Genomic DNA, 15,975 nt, shown 5'->3' with positions numbered 1-15,975 from the left:
CACTGCTAAAGCCGAAATATTTTTTCAGAGCTAGATGCAGATAAAAATTATTTTGAATTTGCAACCTTGTGGAGGTTAGTATAGATGGACTAATAGAACAAGTCCCACACACTGCTACAAGCCAAAGCCAAAATATTTTTTCAGAGCTAGATGCAGATAAAAATTATTTTGAATTTGCAACCTGGTGGAGGTTAGTATAGATGGACAAATAGAACAAGTCCCACACCCTGCTACAAGCCAAAATATTTTATCAGAGCTAGATGCGGATAAAAATTATTTTGAATTTGCAACCTGGTGGAGGTTAGCATAGATGGACTAATAGAACAAGTCCCACACACTGCTATAAGCCAAAATATTTTTTCAGAGCTAGATGCAGATAAAAATTGTTTCGAATTTGCAACCTGGTGGAGGTTAGTATAGATGGACTAATAGAACAAGTCCCACACATTGCTACAAGCCGAAATATTTTTTCAGAGCTAGATGCAGATAAAAATTATTTTGAATTAGTAAGCTGGTGGAGGTTAGTATAGATGGACTAATAGAACAAGTCCCACACATTGCTATAAGCCAAAATATTTTTTCAGGGCTAGATGCAGATAAAAATTATTTTGAATTTGCAACCTGGTGGAGGTTAGTATAGATGGACTAATAGAACAAGTCCTACACACTGCTACAAGCCAAAATATTTTTTCAGAGCTAGATGCAGATAAAAATTATTTTGAATTTGCAACCTGGTGGAGGTTAGTATAGATGGACTAATAGAACAAGTCCCACACATTGCTACAAGCCAAAATATTTTTTCAGAGCTAGATGCAGATAAAAATTATTTTGAATTTGCAACCTGGTGGAGGTTAGTATAGGTGGACTAATAGAACAAGTCCCACACACTGCTACAAGCCAAAATATTTTTTCAATGCTAGATGCAGATAAAAATTATTATGAATTTGCAACCTGGTGGAGATTAGTATAGATGGACTAATAGAACAAGTCCCACACACTGCTATAAGCCAAAATATTTTTTCAGGGCTAGATGCAGATAAAAATTATTTTGAATTTGCAACCTGGTGGAGGTTAGTATAGATGGACTAATAGAACAAGTCCTACACACTGCTACAAGCCGAAATATTTTTTCAGAGCTAGATGCAGATAAAAATTATTTTGAATTTGCAACCTGGTGGAGGTTAGTATAGATGGACTAATAGAACAAGTCCCACACACTGCTACAAGCCAAAGCCAAAATATTTTTTCAGAGCTAGATGCAGATAAAAATTATTTTGAATTTGCAACCTGGTCGAGGTTAGTATAGATGGACTAATAGAACAAGTTCCACACACTGTTACAAGCCGAAATATTTTTTCAGAGCTAGATGCAGATAAAAATTATTTAGAATTTGCAACCTGGTGGAGGTCAGTATAGATGGACTAATAGAAAAAGTCCCACACACTGCTACAAGCCAAAATATTTTTTCAGAGCTAGATGCAGATAAAAATTATTTTGAATTTGCAACCTGGTCGAGGTTAGTATAGATGGACTAATAGAACAAATCACACACACTGTTACAAGCCGAAATATTTTTTCAGAGCTAGATGCAGATAAAAATTATTTAGAATTTGCAACCTGGTGGAGGTCAGTATAGATGGACTAATAGAACAAGTCCCACACACTGCTACAAGCCAAAATATTTTTTCAGAGCTAGATGCAGATAAAAATTATTTTGAATTTGCAACCTGGTGGAGGTTAGTATAGATGGACTAATGGAACAAGTCCCACACACTGCTACAAGCCGAAGCTGAAATATTTTTTCAGAGCTAGATGCAGATAAAAATTATTTTGAATTTGCAACCTGGTGGAGGTTAGTATAGATGGATTAATAGATCAAGTCCCACACACTGCTACAAGCCGAAGCCAAAATATTTTTTCAGAGCTAGATGCAGATAAAAATTATTTTGAATTTGCAACCTGGTCGAGGTTAGTATAGATGGACTAATAGAACAAGTCCCACACACTGTTAGAAGCCGAAATATTTTTTCAGAGCTAGATGCAGATAAAAATTATTTAGAATTTGCAACCTGGTGGAGGTCAGTATAGATGGACTAATAAAACAAGTCCCACACGCTGCTACAAGCCAAAATATTTTTTCAGAGCTAGATGCAGATAAAAATTATTTTGAATTTGCAACCTGGTGGAGGTTAGTATACATTGACTAATAGAACAAGTCCCACACACTGCTACAAGCCGAAGCCGAAATATTTTTTCAGAGCTAGATGCAGATAAAAATTATTTTGAATTTGCAACCTGGTGGAGGTTAGTATAGATGGACTAATAGAACAAGTCCCACACATTGCTACAAGCCGAAATATTTTTTCAGAGCTAGATGCAGATAAAAATTATTTTGAATTTGCAACCTGGTGGAGGTTAGTATAGATGGACTAATAGAACTAGTCACCCACACTGCTACAAGCCGAAATATTTTTTCAGAGCTAGATGCAGATAGAAATTATTTTGAATTTGCAACCTGGTGGAGGTTAGTATAGATGGACTAATAGAGCAAGTCCCACACACTGCTACAAGCCGAAGCCGAAATGTTTTTTCAGAGCTAGATGCAGATAAAAATTATTTTGAATTTGCAACCTGGTGGAGGTTAGTATAGATGGACTAATAGAACAAGTCCCACACACTGCTACAAGCCGAAGCCGAAATATTTTTTCAGAGCTAGATGCAGATAAAAATTATTTTGAATTTGCAACCTGGTGGAGGTTAGTATAGATGGACTAATAGAACTAGTCACCCACACTGCTACAAGCCAAAATATTTTTTCATAGCTAGATGTAGATAAAAGTTATTTTGAATTTGCAACCTGGTGGAGTTTAGTAAAGATGGACTAATAGAACAAGTCCCACACACTGCTATAAGCCAAAATATTTTTTCAGGGCTAGATGCAGATAAAAATTATTTTGAATTTGCAACCTGGTGGAGGTTAGTATAGATGGACTAATAGAACAAGTCCTACACACTGCTACAAGCCAAAATATTTTTTCAGAGCTAGATGCAGATAAAAATTATTTTGAATTTGCAACCTGGTGGAGGTTAGCATAGATGGACTAATAGAACAAGTCCCACACACTGCTACAAGCCGAAGCCGAAATATTTTTTCAGAGCTAGATGCAGATAAAAATTATTTTGAATTTGCAACCTGGTCGAGGTTAGTATAGATCGACTAATAGAACAAGTCCCACACACTGTTACAAGCCGAAATATTTTTTCAGAGCTAGATGCAGATAAAAATTATTTAGAATTTGCAACCTGGTGGAGGTCAGTATAGATGGACTAATAGAACAAGTCCCACACACTGCTACAAGCCAAAATATTTTTTCAGAGCTAGATGCAGATAAAAATTATTTTGAACTTGCAACCTGGTGGAGGTTAGTATAGATGGACTAATCGAACAAGTCCCACACACCGCTACAAGCCGAAGCCGAAATATTTTTTCAGAGCTAGATGCAGATAAAAATTATTTTGAATTTGCAACCTGGTGGAGGTTAGTATAGATGGACTAATAGAACAAGTCCCACACACTGTTACAAGCCGAAATATTTTTTCAGAGCTAGATGCAGATAAAAATTATTTTGAATTTGCAACCTGGTGGAGGTTAGTATAGATGGACTAATAGAACAAGTCCCACACACTGCTAAAGCCGAAATATTTTTTCAGAGCTAGATGCAGATAAAAATTATTTTGAATTTGCAACCTGGTGGAGGTTAGTATAGATGGACTAATAGAACAAGTCCCACACACTGCTACAAGCCAAAGCCAAAATGTTTTTTCAGAGCTAGATGCAGATAAAAATTATTTTGAATTTGCAACCTGGTGGAGGTTAGTATAGATGGACTAATAGAACAAGACCCACACACTGCTACAAGCCGAAATATTTTTTCAGAGCTAGATGCAGATAAAAATTATTTTGAATTTGCAACCTGGTGGAGGTTAGTATAGATGGACTAATAGAACAAGTCCCACACACTGCTATAAGCCAAAATATTTTTTCAGAGCTAGATGCAGATAAAAATTGTTTCGAATTTGCAACCTGGTGGAGGTTAGTATAGATGGACTAATAGAACAAGTCCCACACATTGCTACAAGCCGAAATATTTTTTCAGAGCTAGATGCAGATAAAAATTATTTTGAATTAGTAAGCTGGTGGAGGTTAGTATAGATGGACTAATAGAACAAGTCCCACACACTGCTATATGCCAAAATATTTTTTCAGGGCTAGATGCAGATAAAAATTATTTTGAATTTGCAACCTGGTGGAGGTTAGTAAAGATGGACTAATAGAACAAGTCCTACACACTGCTACAAGCCAAAATATTTTTTCAGAGCTAGATGCAGATAAAAATTATTTTGAATTTGCAACCTGGTGGTGGTTAGTATAGATCGACTAATAGAACAAGTCCCACACATTGCTACAAGCCAAAATATTTTTTCAGAGCTAGATGCAGATAAAAATTATTTTGAATTTGCAACCTGGTGGAGGTTAGTATAAGTGGACTAATAGAACAAGTCCCACACACTGCTACAAGCCAAAATATTTTTTCAATGCTAGATGCAGATAAAAATTATTTTGAATTTGCAACCTGGTGGAGTTTAGTATAGATGGACTAATAGAACAAGTCCCACACACTGCTATAAGTCAAAATATTTTTTCAGAGCTAGATGCAGATAAAAATTATTTTGAATTTGCAACCTGGTGGAGGTTAGTATAGATGGACTAGTAGAACAAGTCATACACACTGCTACAAGCCGAAATATTTTTTCACAGCTAGATGCAGATAAAAATTATTTTGAATTTGCAACCTGGTGGAGGTTAGTATAGATGGACTAATCGAACAAGTCCCACACACCGCTACAAGCCGAAGCCGAAATATTTTTTCAGAGCTAGATGCAGATAAAAATTATTTTGAACTTGCAACCTGGTGGAGGTTAGTATAGATGGACTAATAGAACAAGTCCAACACACTGTTACAAGCCGAAATATTTTTTCAGAGCTAGATGCAGATAAAAATTATTTTGAATTTGCAACCTGGTGGAGGTTAGCATAGATGGACTAATAGAACAAGTCCCACACATTGCTAAAGCCGAAATATTTTTTCAGAGCTAGATGCAGATAAAAATTATTTTGAATTTGCAACCTTGTGGAGGTTAGTATAGATGGACTAATAGAACAAGTCCCACACACTGCTAAAGCCGAAATATTTTTTCAGAGCTAGATGCAGATAAAAATTATTTTGAATTTGCAACCTTGTGGAGGTTAGTATAGATGGACTAATAGAACAAGTCCCACACACTGCTACAAGCCAAAGCCAAAATATTTTTTCAGAGCTAGATGCAGATAAAAATTATTTTGAATTTGCAACCTGGTGGAGGTTAGTATAGATGGACTAATAGAACAAGTCCCACACACTGCTACAAGCCGAAATATTTTATCAGAGCTAGATGCGGATAAAAATTATTTTGAATTTGCAACCTGGTGGAGGTTAGTATAGATGGACTAATAGAACAAGTCCCACACACTGCTATAAGCCAAAATATTTTTTCAGAGCTAGATGCAGATAAAAATTGTTTCGAATTTGCAACCTGGTGGAGGTTAGTATAGATGGACTAATAGAACAAGTCCCACACATTGCTACAAGCCGAAATATTTTTTCAGAGCTAGATGCAGATAAAAATTATTTTTAATTAGTAAGCTGGTGGAGGTTAGTATAGATGGACTAATAGAACAAGTCCCACACACTGCTATAAGCCAAAATATTTTTTCAGGGCTAGATGCAGATAAAAATTATTTTGAATTTGCAACCTGGTGGAGGTTAGTAAAGATGGACTAATAGAACAAGTCCTACACACTGCTACAAGCCAAAATATTTTTTCAGAGCTAGATGCAGATAAAAATTATTTTGAATTTGCAACCTGTTGGAGGTTAGTATAGATGGACTAATAGAACAAGTCCCACACATTGCTACAAGCCAAAATATTTTTTCAGAGCTAGATGCAGATAAAAATTATTTTGAATTTGCAACCTGGTGGAGGTTAGTATAGGTGGACTAATAGAACAAGTCCCACACACTGCTACAAGCCAAAATATTTTTTCAATGCTAGATGCAGATAAAAATTATTTTGAATTTGCAACCTGGTGGAGGTTAGTATAGATGGACTAATCGAACAAGTCCCACACACCGCTACAAGCCGAAGCCGAAATATTTTTTCAGAGCTAGATGCAGATAAAAATTATTTTGAATTTGCAACCTGGTGGAGGTTAGTATAGATGGACTAATAGAACAAGTCCCACACACTGTTACAAGCCGAAATATTTTTTCAGAGCTAGATGCAGATAAAAATTATTTTGAATTTGCAACCTGGTGGAGGTTAGTATAGATGGACTAATAGAACAAGTCCCACACACTGCTAAAGCCGAAATATTTTTTCAGAGCTAGATGCAGATAAAAATTATTTTGAATTTGCAACCTGGAGGAGGTTAGTATAGATGGACTAATAGAACAAGTCCCACACACTGCTACAAGCCAAAGCCAAAATATTTTTTCAGAGCTAGATGCAGATAAAAATTATTTTGAATTTGCAACCTGGTGGAGGTTAGTATAGATGGACTAATAGAACAAGTCCCACACACTGCTACAAGCCAAAATATTTTATCAGAGCTAGATGCGGATAAAAATTATTTTGAATTTGCAACCTGGTGGAGGTTAGTATAGATGGACTAATAGAACAAGTCCCACACACTGCTATAAGCCAAAATATTTTTTCAGAGCTAGATGCAGATAAAAATTGTTTCGAATTTGCAACCTGGTGGAGGTTAGTATAGATGGACTAATAGAACAAGTCCCACACATTGCTACAAGCCAAAATATTTTTTCAGAGCTAGATGCAGATAAAAATTAATTTGAATTTGTAAGCTGGTGGAGGTTAGTATAGATGGACTAATAGAACAAGTCCCACACACTGCTACAAGCCAAAATATTTTTTCAGAGCTAGATGCAGATAAAAATTATTTTGAATTTGCAACCTGGTGGAGTTTAGTATAGATGGACTAATAGAACAAGTCCCACACACTGCTATAAGCCAAAATATTTTTTCAGGGCTAGATGCAGATAAAAATTATTTTGAATTTGCAACCGGGTGGAGGTTAGTATAGATGGACTAATAGAACAAGTCCTACACACTGCTACAAGCCGAAATATTTTTTCAGAGCTAGATGCAGATAAAAATTATTTTGAATTTGCAACCTGGTGGAGGTTAGTATAGATGGACTAAAAGAACAAGTCCCACATATTGCTACAAGCCTAAATATTTTTTCAGAGCTAGATGCAGATAAAAATTATTTTGAATTTGCAACCTGGTGGAGGTTAGTATAGATGGACTAATAGAACAAGTCCCACACACTGCTACAAGCCAAAATATTTTTTCAGAGCTAGATGCAGATAAAAATTATTTTGAATTTGCAACCTGGTGGAGTTTAGTATAGATGGACTAATAGAACAAGTCCCACACACTGCTATAAGCCAAAATATTTTTTCAGGGCTAGATGCAGATAAAAATTATTTTGAATTTGCAACCTGGTGGAGGTTAGTATAGATGGACTAATAGAACAAGTCCTACTCACTGCTACAAGCCAAAATATTTTTTCAGAGCTAGATGCAGATAAAAATTATTTTGAATTTGCAACCTGGTGGAGGTTAGCATAGATGGACTAATAGAACAAGTCCCACACACTGCTACAAGCCGAAGCCGAAATATTTTTCAGAGCTAGATGCAGATAAAAATTATTTTGAATTTGCAACCTGGTGGAGGTTAGTATAGATGGACTAATCGAACAAGTCCCACACACTGCTATAAGCCAAAATATTTTTTCAGGGCTAGATGCAGATAAAAATTATTTTGAATTTGCAACCTGGTGGAGGTTAGTATAGATGGACTAATAGAACAAGTCCTACACACTGCTACCATCCAAAATATTTTTTCAGAGCTAGATGCAGATAAAAATTATTTTGAATTTGCAACCTGGTGGAGGTTAGCATAGATGGACTAATAGAACAAGTCCCACACACTGCTACAAGCCGAAGCCGAAATATTTTTTCAGAGCTAGATGCAGATAAAAATTATTTTGAATTTGCAACCTGGTCGAGGTTAGTATAGATGGACTAATAGAACAAGTCCCACACACTGTTACAAGCCGAAATATTTTTTCAGAGCTATATGCAGATAAAAATTATTTAGAATTTGCAACCTGGTGGAGTTCAGTACAGATGGACTAATAGAACAAGTCCCACACACTGCTACAAGCCAAAATATTTTTTCAGAGCTAGATGCAGATAAAAATTATTTAGAATTTGCAACCTGGTGGAGGTTAGTATAGATGGACTAATCGAACAAGTCCCACACACCGCTACAAGCCGAAGCCGAAATATTTTTTCAGAGCTAGATGCAGATAAAAATTATTTTGAATTTGCAACCTGGTGAAGGTTAGTATAGATGGACTAATAGAACAAGTCCCACACACTGCTACAAGCCGAAATATTTTTTCAGAGCTAGATGCAGATAAAAATTATTTTGAATTTGCAACCTGGTGGAGGTTAGTATAGATGGACTAATAGAAGAAGTCCCACACACTGCTAAAGCCGAAATATTTTTTCAGAGCTAGATGCAGATAAAAATTATTTTGAAATTGCAACCTGGTGGAGGTAAGTATAGATGGACTAATAGAACAAGTCCCACACACTGCTACAAGCCAAAGCCAAAATATTTTTTCAGAGCTAGATGCAGATAAAAATTATTTTGAATTTGCAACCTGGTGGAGGTTAGTATAGATGGACTAATAGAACAAGTCCCACACACTGCTACAAGCCGAAATATTTTATCAGAGCTAGATGCGGATAAAAATTATTTTGAATTTGCAACCTGGTGGAGGTTAGTATAGATGGACTAATAGAACAAGTCCCACACACTGCTATAAACCAAAATATTTTTTCAGAGTTAGATGCAGATAAAAATTGTTTCGAATTTGCAACCTGGTGGAGGTTAGTATAGATGGACTAATAGAACAAGTCCCACACATTGCTACAAGCCAAAATATTTTTTCAGAGCTAGATGCAGATAAAAATTAATTTGAATTTGTAAGCTGGTGGAGGTTAGTATAGATGGACTAATAGAACAAGTCCCACACACTGCTACAAGCCAAAATATTTTTTCAGAGCTAGATGCAGATAAAAATTATTTTGAATTTGCAACCTGGTGGAGTTTAGTATAGATGGACTAATAGAACAAGTCCCACACACTGCTATAAGCCAAAATATTTTTTCAGGGCTAGATGCAGATAAAAGTTATTTTGAATTTGCAACCGGGTGGAGGTTAGTATAGATGGACTAATAGAACAAGTCCTACACACTGCTACAAGCCGAAATATTTTTTCAGAGCTAGATGCAGATAAAAATTATTTTGAATTTGCAACCTGGTGGAGTTTAGTATAGATGGACTAAAAGAACAAGTCCCACATATTGCTACAAGCCTAAATATTTTTTCAGAGCTAGATGCAGAAAAAATTATTTTGAATTTGCAACCTGGTGGAGGTTAGTATAGATGGACTAATAGAACAAGTCCTACACACTGCTACAAGCCAAAATATTTTTTCAGAGCTAGATGCAGATAAAAATTATTTTGAATTTGCAACCTGGTGGAGGTTAGCATAGATGGACTAATAGAACAAGTCCCACACACTGCTACAAGCCGAAGCCGAAATATTTTTTCAGAGCTAGATGCAGATAAAAATTATTTTGAATTTGCAACCTGGTCGAGGTTAGTATAGATGGACTAATAGAACAAGTCCCACACACAGTTACAAGCCGAAATATTTTTTCAGAGCTAGATGCAGATAAAAATTATTTAGAATTTGCAACCTGGTGGAGGTCAGTATAGATGGACTAATCGAACAAGTCGTACACACCGCTACAAGCCGAAGCCGAAATATTTTTTCAGAGCTAGATGCAGATAAAAATTATTTTGAATTTGCAACCTGGTGGAGGTTAGTATAGATGGACTAATAGAACAAGTCCCACACACTGTTACAAGCCGAAATATTTTTTCACAGCTAGATGCAGATAAAAATTATTTTGAATTTGAAACCTGGTGGAGGTTAGTATAGATGGACTAATAGAACAAGTCCCACACACTGCTAAAGCCGAAATATTTTTTCAGAGCTAGATGCAGATAAAAATTATTTTGAATTTGCAACCTGGTGGAGGTTAGTATAGATGGACTAATAGAACAAGTCCTACACACTGCTACAAGCCGAAATATTTTTTCAGAGCTAGATGCAGATAAAAATTATTTTGAATTTGCAACCTGGTGGAGGTTAGTATAGATGGACTAATCGAACAAGTCCCACACACCGCTACAAGCCGAAGCCGAAATATTTTTTCAGAGCTAGATGCAGATAAAAATTATTTTGAATTTGCAACCTGGTGGAGGTTAGTATAGATGGACTAATAAAAAAAGTCCCACACACTGTTACAAGCCGAAATATTTTTTCAGAGCTAGATGCAGATAAAAATTATTTTGAATTTGCAACCTGGTGGAGGTTAGTATAGATGGACTAATAGAACAAGTCCCACACACTGCTAAAGCCGAAATATTTTTTCAGAGCTAGATGCAGATAAAAATTATTTTGAATTTGCAACCTTGTGGAGGTTAGTATAGATGGACTAATAGAACAAGTCCCACACACTGCTACAAGCCAAAGACAAAATATTTTTTCAGAGCTAGATGCAGATAAAAATTATTTTGAATTTGCAACCTGGTGGAGGTTAGTATAGATGGACTAATAGAACAAGTCCCACACACTGCTACAAGCCGAAATATTTTATCAGAGCTAGATGCGGATAAAAATTATTTTGAATTTGCAACCTGGTGGAGGTTAGCATAGATGGACTAATAGAAAAAGTCCCACACACTGCTATAAGCCAAAATATTTTTTCAGAGCTAGATGCAGATAAAAATTGTTTCGAATTTGCAACCTGGTGGAGGTTAGTATAGATGGACTAATAGAACAAGTCCCACACATTGCTACAAGCCGAAATATTTTTTCAGAGCTAGATGCAGATAAAAATTATTTTGAATTAGTAAGCTGGTGGAGGTTAGTATAGATGGACTAATAGAACAAGTCCCACACACTGCTATAAGCCAAAATATTTTTTCAGGGCTAGATGCAGATAAAAATTATTTTGAATTTGCAACCTTGTGGAGGTTAGTATAGATGGACTAATAGAACAAGTCCTACACACTGCTACAAGCCAAAATATTTTTTCAGAGCTAGATGCAGATAAAAATTATTTTGAATTTGCAACCTGGTGGAGGTTAGTATAGATGGACTAATAGAACAAGTCCCACACATTGCTACAAGCCAAAATATTTTTTCAGAGCTAGATGCAGATAAAAATTATTTTGAATTTGCAACCTGGTGGAGGTTAGTATAGGTGGACTAATAGAACAAGTCCCACACACTGCTACAAGCCAAAATATTTTTTCAATGCTAGATGCAGATAAAAATTATTATGAATTTGCAACCTGGTGGAGTTTAGTATAGATGGACTAATAGAACAAGTCCCACACACTGCTACAAGCCGAAATATTTTTTCAGGGCTAGATGCAGATAAAAATTATTTTGAATTTGCAACCTGGTGGAGGTTAGTATAGATGGACTAATAGAACAAGTCCTACACACTGCTACAAGCCGAAATATTTTTTCAGAGCTAGATGCAGATAAAAATTATTTTGAATTTGCAACCTGGTGGAGGTTAGTATAGATGGACTAATAGAACTAGTCCCACACACTGCTACAAGCCAAAGCCAAAATATTTTTTCAGAGCTAGATGCAGATAAAAATTATTTTGAATTTGCAACCTGGTCGAGGTTAGTATAGATGGACTAATAGAACAAGTTCCACACACTGTTACAAGCCGAAATATTTTTTCAGAGCTAGATGCAGATAAAAATTATTTAGAATTTGCAACCTGGTGGAGGTCAGTATAGATGGACTAATAGAACAAGTCCCACACATTGCTACAAGCCAAAATATTTTTTCAGAGCTAGATGCAGATAAAAATTATTTTGAATTTGCAACCTGGTCGAGGTTAGTATAGATGGACTAATAGAACAAGTCCCACACACTGTTACAAGCCGAAATATTTTTTCAGAGCTAGATGCAGATAAAAATTATTTAGAATTTGCAACCTGGTGGAAGTCAGTATAAATGGACTAATAGAACAAGTCCCACACACAGCTACAAGCCAAAATATTTTTTCAGAGCTAGATACAGATAAAAATTATTTTGAATTTGCAACCTGGTGGAGGTTAGTATAGATGGACTAATGGAACAAGTCCCACACACTGCTACAAGCCGAAGCTGAAATATTTTTTCAGAGCTAGATGCAGATAAAAATTATTTTGAATTTGCAACCTGGTGGAAGTTAGTATAGATGGATTAATAGATCAAGTCCCACACACTGCTAAAAGCCGAAGCCATAATATTTTTTTAGAGCTAGATGCAGATAAAAATTATTTTGAATTTGCAACCTGGTCGAGGTTAGTATAGATGGACTAATAGAACAAGTCCCACACACTGTTAGAAGCCGAAATATTTTTTCAGAGCTAGATGCAGATAAAAATTATTTAGAATTTGCAACCTGGTGGAGGTCAGTATAGATGGACTAATAAAACAAGTCCCACACGCTGCTACAAGCCAAAATATTTTTTCAGAGCTAGATGCAGATAAAAATTATTTTGAATTTGCAACCTGGTGGAGGTTAGTATAGATGGACTAATAGAACAAGTCCCACACACTGCTACAAGCCGAAGCCGAAATATTTTTTCAGTGCTAGATGCAGATAAAAATTATTTTGAATTTGCAACCTGGTGGAGGTTAGTATAGATGGACTAATAGAACAAGTCCCACACATTGCTACAAGCCGAAATATTTTTTCAGAGCTAGATGCAGATAAAAATTATTTTGAATTTGCAACCTGGTGGAGGATAGTATAGATGGACTAATAGAACTAGTCACCCACACTGCTACAAGCCGAAATATTTTTTCAGAGCTAGATGCAGATAGAAATTATTTTGAATTTGCAACCTGGTGGAGGTTAGTATAGATGGACTAATAGAGCAAGTCCCACACACTGCTACAAGCCGAAGCCGAAATGTTTTTTCAGAGCTAGATGCAGATAAAAATTATTTTGAATTTGCAACCTGGTGGAGGTTAGTATAGATGGACTATTAGAACAAGTCCCACACACTGCTACAAGCCGAAATATTTTTTCAGAGCTAGATGCAGATAGAAATTATTTTGAATTTGCAACCTGGTGGAGGTTAGTATAGATGGACTAATAGAGCAAGTCCCACACACTGCTACAAGCCGAAGCCGAAATATTTTTTCAGAGCTAGATGCAGATAAAAATTATTTTGAATTTGCAACCTGGTGGAGGTTAGTATAGATGGACTAATAGAACTAGTCACCCACACTGCTACAAGCCAAAATATTTTTTCAGAGCTAGATGCAGATAAAAATTATTTTGAATTTGCAACCTGGTGGAGTTTAGTATAGATGGACTAATAGAACAAGTCCCACACACTGTTATAAGCCAAAATATTTTTTCAGAGCTAGATGCAGATAAAAATTATTTTGAATTTGCAACCTGGTGGAGGTTAGTATAGATGGACTAATAGAACAAGTCCTACACACTGCTACAAGCCAAAATATTTTTTCAGAGCTAGATGCAGATAAAAATTATTTTGAATTTGCAACCTGGTGGAGGTTAGCATAGATGGACTAATAGAACAAGTCCCACACACTGCTACAAGCCGAAGCCGAAATATTTTTTCAGAGCTAGATGCAGATAAAAATTATTTTGAATTTGCAACCTGGTCGAGGTTAGTATAGATGGACTAATAGAACAAGTCCCACACACTGTTACAAGCCGAAATATTTTTTCAGAGCTAGATGCAGATAAAAATTATTTTGAATTTGCAACCTGGTGGAGGTCAGTATAGATGGACTAATAGAACAAGTCCCAAACACTGCTACAAGCCAAAATATTTTTCAGAGCTAGATGCAGATAAAAATTATTTTGAATTTGCAACCTGGTGGAGGTTAGTATAGATGGACTAATCGAACAAGACCCACACACCGCTACAAGCCGAAGCCGAAATATTCTTTCAGAGCTAGATGCAGATAAAAATTATTTTGAATTTGCAACCTGGTGGAGGTTAGTATAGATGGACTAATAGAACAAGTCCCACACACTGTTACAAGCCGAAATATTTTTTCAGATCTAGATGCAGATAAAAATTATTTTGAATTTGCAACCTGTTGGAGGTTAGTATAGATGGACTAATAGAACAAGTCCCACACACTGCTAAAGCTGAAATATTTTTTCAGAGCTAGATGCAGATAAAAAATATTTTGAATTTGCAACCTGGTGGAGGTTAGTATAGATGGACTAATAGAACAAGACCCACACACTGCTACAAGTCGAAATATTTTTTCAGATCTAGATGCAGATAAAAATTATTTTGAATTTGCAACCTGGTGGAGGTTAGTATAGATGGACTAATAGAACAAGTCCCACATACTGCTACAAGCCAAAGCCAAAATATTTTTTCAGAGCTAGATGCAGATAAAAATTATTTTGAATTTGCAACCTGGTGGAGGTTAGTATAGATGGACTAATAGAACAAGTCCCACACACTGCTAAAGCTGAAATATTTTTTCAGAGCTAGATGCAGATAAAAAATATTTTGAATTTGCAACCTGGTGGAGGTTAGTATAGATGGACTAATAGAACAAGACCCACACACTGCTACAAGCCGAAATATTTTTTCAGATCTAGATGCAGATAAAAATTATTTTGAATTTGCAACCTGGTGGAGGTTAGTATACATGGACTAATAGAACAAGTCCCACACACTGCTACAAGCCAAAGCCAAAATATTTTTTCAGAGCTAGATGCAGATAAAAATTATTTTGAATTTGCAACCTGGTGGAGGTTAGTATAGATGGACTAATAGAACAAGTCCCACAAAGTGCTACAAGCCGAAATATTATATCAGAGCTAGATGCGGCTAAAAATTATTTTGAATTTGCAACCTGGTGGAGGTTAGTATAGATGGACTAATAGAACAAGTCCCACACATTGCTACAAGCCAAAATATTTTTTCAGAGCTAGATGCAGATAAAAATTATTTTGAATTAGTAAGCTGGTGGAGGTTAGTATAGATGGACTAATAGAACAAGTCCCACACACTGCTATAAGCCAAAATATTTTTTCAGGGTTAGATGCAGATAAAAATTATTTTGAATTTGCAACCTGGTGGAGGTTAGTAAAGATGGACTAATAGAACAAGTCCTACACACTGCTACAAGCCAAAATATTTTTTCAGAGCTAGATGCAGATAAAAATTATTTTGAATTTGCAACCTGGTGGAGGTTAGTATAGATGGATTAATCGAACAAGTCCCACACACCGCTACAAGCCGAAGCCGAAATATTTTTTCAGAGCTAGATGCAGATAAAAATTATTTTGAATTTGCAACCTGGTGGAGGTTAGTATAGATGGACTAATAGAACAAGACCCACACACTGCTACAAGCCGAAATATTTTTTCAGATCTAGATGCAGATAAAAATTATTTTGAATTTGCAACCTGGTGGAGGTTAGTATAGATGGACTAATAGAACAAGTCCCACACACTGTTACAAGCCGAAATATTTTTTCAGAGCTAGATGCAGATAAAAATTATTTTGAATTTGCAACCTGGTGGAGGTTAGTATAGATGGACTAATAGAACAAGTCCCACACACTGCTAAAGCCGAAATATTTTTTCAGAGCTAGATGCAGATAAAAATTATTTTGAATTT

Source organism: Phyllobates terribilis, unplaced genomic scaffold (genome assembly GCF_046119375.1).
Source record: "Phyllobates terribilis strain yellow unplaced genomic scaffold, ASM4611937v1 Scaffold_4__5_contigs__length_816908805, whole genome shotgun sequence".
In the NCBI taxonomy this organism is placed as follows: domain Eukaryota; kingdom Metazoa; phylum Chordata; class Amphibia; order Anura; family Dendrobatidae; genus Phyllobates; species Phyllobates terribilis.
This window is presented reverse-complemented; position numbering follows the sequence as displayed.